General features: G+C 36.4%; 1 pseudogene; it reads left to right on the plus strand.

Annotated features, from left to right (window-relative positions):
- Positions 1–1,404: 1,404 nt before the first annotated feature.
- On the plus strand, positions 1,405–3,424 carry LOC101506813 (probable receptor-like protein kinase At2g47060; annotated as a pseudogene).
- The last annotated feature ends 884 nt before the right edge of the window (positions 3,425–4,308 follow it).

The following is a 4,308-nucleotide window of genomic DNA, read 5'->3' on the forward strand; positions in this document are numbered from 1 at the left end:
GTTTACGACTTACGTTCCTGAGGGAATTGTGTTTGTCCGCGAGAGACTACACCCTGTTGATTTGTGAACTGTTGGTTCATTTTGTTTGTGTAGTAATGTGTTATAAATGCTAAGTGTTATGTTTTGGAATTTGGTGATAACATGTTTGATTGCAATACCATTTCGAAATCCATGATGTCGTAGTAATTGTGTTATCAGTGTTAAGTGTTAAGAATTGGGATTATGCATGAATGTGATTGAGTTAGTTTATGAATTTTTGAAAGAATACACAGGTAAATCGATTTCCCAATCGATTGGATAGTAAACAGGGACTTGGCCAAATGGACAAAATCGATTAGCCAATCGATTTTGTAATCAGTTTTTCGAAAATCATTTACGAAATCGATTGCCCAATCGATTGGGCCTAAGTCAGGGACTCATCCATATTCGACCAAATCGATTTGGAAATCGATTGGCCATTAAGTCAGGGGCTCAGCTACCCTGTCAATCGATTTCCCAATCGATTGAATCAAGCCAGAGTTCAAAATTTCACTAAAAACCTTCAGGAAATCGATTTGGAAATCGATTGGTATTAAGTCAGGGGCTCAGTACTCACTCAATCGATTTCCCAATCGATTGATTTCAGCCCAGGATTCTGTTTCATCAAAATCCTTCACCCCAATCGATTGCCTAATCGATTGGCTCAGTGAAAATCCTCAGTTTTAGTTGTATGATTGTTTGCTCATGAAACTATCCATGTCTTGATTTGTTACGTTATAATTAGGGGATTGAGAACCTCATTTTACTTTTATTTTAACTGGCAAAGTATTGTATGAACTTTTCGCATATTGAAAATCCTGCTAAGGTGCATGCTTAGTTGAAAAGTTATTTTAGCATTTAAAACTTAAATGTTATGTGTTAACTGTTATTTTCGGTTGGTGACCTTTACAATTATTGTGGAAATCTGGGCTTTGCCCTCAGATGAGAGTCAGGACGATCTTACCGGTTCGTACCCTACGGACGGAAATGGAGATGGGAACGCTTGACTGCAGCTACGATAGGGGGATCTCACGGGGCGCGTGGAGATCAGTCAGGGTGTTTAGTTGTTTTGTAAAATGATCAGACTAGGTTGTCACAGAGGGAACAGATGTCTTTCTTTTGTATTGCATTTATTTTAAAATGGAAGACTGTACCTATACTAATATTGTCAGCTTGACATGTTATTTTCGATGGGTTACATGTACCATTTGTTGTTGGGTAAATGGTTTGGATTTATAATTGGAGTAACTTTTCCGCTGCCTGTAAATTATAATGACTCAATTATTTATCCAAAGGCATTTCTTTATTTATTCCTCTGTTTTAGTTTAATTACTTTTTAAAAAAAAAATATACCCTCGCTTTGAAAAACGGGGTGTTACACAAATGAACTGAAAGAAGTTACTGATAACTTTGGACAAGATTCACTTATTGGAGAGGGATCATATGGAAGAGTATACTATGGAGTTCTTAAAAATGGGCCGGCTGCAGCAATCAAGAAGTTAGATGCTAGTAGACAGCCCGGCGAGGAATTCTTGGCCCAGGTATATTTGTGCGACAACCTTGGCTCAGTATTTTTTGTTACATAATTGATGTTGTTCCCATACAGACACCATGTGGTTTTCTGAGCTTTCAGGTTTCAATGGTATCAAGGCTGAAGCACGCAAATTTTGTCCAGTTGCTTGGATTTTGCGTTGATGGAAACTCCTGTATTCTTGCTTATGAATTTGCATCTAATGGGTCTCTTCATGACATTTTACATGGTATATGATTTTGCCTTTCAATTGGTCATGATAGAAAAGTATCAAACATTGATAAATAGTGGTTGAATTTCTTTCTACGTTAAGAAACTGATAAATTATAGATTATAGTCTGTATTTTACTTATATTTAAATGTTTTCATCATTGTTCTTTTACATGAAGGCAGGAAAGGGGTTAATGGAGCACAACCTGGTCCAGTTTTGACATGGGCATAGAGAGTAAAAATTGATGTTTGGGCTGCAAGAGGGATTGAATACTTGCATGAGAAAGCTAATCCCCATATTATTCACCAGGACATCAAGTCAAGCAATGTGCTGATCTTTGATGACGATGTTGCTAAAATTGCAGATTTTGATTTGTCAAATCAGGCTCCAGACATGGCTGCACGTCTTCATTCCACCCATGTCCTTGGAACCTTTGGCTACCATGCACCAGAGTAAGATTTCAAGTTACATTTAGACCACGTTCATCGTTTTATCCCTATTGGATGTGATGGGCCTATTTTTTGTGTGTAAATGCTGAATAATAATTATTGGAAAAGCCATGGAGAATGTTCATATGCTACAGACTACTGGACAAGCATGAGCAATTCCCATATATTATGTTTCTTTATCTTAGTATCAATTTGGGAAAACCATCATTTATATTTAGTGCCCCAGCTTCAACTACTAAACATTATCTTGTGGATGCAGATATATGCAATGACTGGACAATTGAATGCTAAGAGTGATGTATACAGTTTTGGTGTTGTCCTTCTGGAACTTTAGACCGGAATGAAACCTATTGATCATACACTACAACGTGGACAGCAGAGTCTGGTTACTTGGTACTAATTTATATCCTTACACTCTCACCCCTTGCTCCAACAAAAGAAAAAAGAAACAGAATCGAAGTTTCTTTTTATTGTGATCTTTGTCCACTGTAAATTCTAGATGATCTTGATTGATGTGTGTTTTAGGCTACACCTAAACTCAGTGAGGATAAGGTTAGGCAGTATGTTGATACAAGACTAGGAGGACAATACGCACCAAAAGTTGTTGCTAAGGTTTTTTTTATTTTATTTGGCCATTTTTCATGTTATTAATTGTATGTGGAAGTGTTCTATAACTTATAACTTATATTTTATTTGAATATAAAAGAAGCTCACTAGACTGTAGAATTCTTAAATTTTATTTAGATAGCCAATATTATACAAGAGACCGAAGTTTAACTCTATATGTTCTGCCGAATGCACATTTAGATCCAGTGGCTCTGGATCAGCATAATAGCTTTGCACGTTCAATTCCTGATTCAATGCCAAATTACAATAGTCTCCCGGTGGAGGACAACTTAAGAGCACAAGCAACAAATAGGATTTTGGTGACTGCACCATTGAAGGACTGCAATTTAGAACATCGGGTCCTTTCTTAAGGAAACATAATGACAAGTTGAAATTCAAATCATCACTAGATTCGTGAACTAATGGTTTATGATGTATCTCATTTACTTTTGTCTTATTAATTAATGTTGAAAAGTGACTCTTACACTCAAAATTGACTCTTCCTTTCTTGTAATTTGTTGTGGTGCACAGGTGATATTTAAGCTTCTTCCCCATACCTTTGTGGATCCATCTAGACAAAGTGAACCACAAAAGATGGTAAATTTTTAGTATGATTTTGGGTTTGTGTTAGGAATCTTATTATGTGAAAACTGTAATATGGGATGATCTGGAAAAATTGTGCAACACTTGTGTTTGACCTATATTCTATATGATTATAATAAAAATTGAAGTATTAGGTTAGTGTTTATTATCACACAATGGTGATCATGTTAATGTTGCTTTTGAGATGCCTAACATGTATCCTAAACTCTGCCTCATATGTGTTAACAATGAAAATAGGAAGAGAGAGGAAGAAAGAGGAAGAAGAGAAACAACCATTATAGGGTTTCATAACATAGAATGAACCAAACTTCAGTTAATAGGGTTACAATGAGTATATATATAAAAGAACATAAATGTCTAAAATATCCTTACTACTAATATATAATAACATTATCTAACATCTCCCCTCAAACTCACGATGCATTAACATGGAGCATCGAGAGTTTGTCAACTAAAAAACGAAAACGTTTAATAGAATGCATCTTTGTGAACAAATCAGCAATCTGTAAAGAAGAAGAGACAAACAGTAGAGTAATGGTTTCATGCTGAAGATGATGACGAATTTTGATCTTGTATACCCAACGAGACCCAATAGCACATTTTCTAGGAGGAAGAGGTACTAATTCCCAAGTATTGGTTTTGGGCAATGCAGATAGTTCTTCTGCCATAGCCTGCCACCAAAGAGGATCAAGAACAACCTCTTTATTGGAAGAGGGCCCAAACAAAGTTGACGAGAGGGGTAACGAGGAGGATCAACAATCGTAGGAGGTGGTTGGACAGCCGGGGGGACAAGAGGGATGTCACCAAAGAAAAAGCAACAATCAAAGAGAAGAACCAACAAAGAGAGAAACAACGAAAGAAGAAGCAGAAGCCAAAGAGAGGATCATTAG

The sequence above is a fragment of the Cicer arietinum genome, chromosome 5 (genome assembly GCF_000331145.2).
Source record: "Cicer arietinum cultivar CDC Frontier isolate Library 1 chromosome 5, Cicar.CDCFrontier_v2.0, whole genome shotgun sequence".
NCBI classification, from domain to species: domain Eukaryota; kingdom Viridiplantae; phylum Streptophyta; class Magnoliopsida; order Fabales; family Fabaceae; genus Cicer; species Cicer arietinum.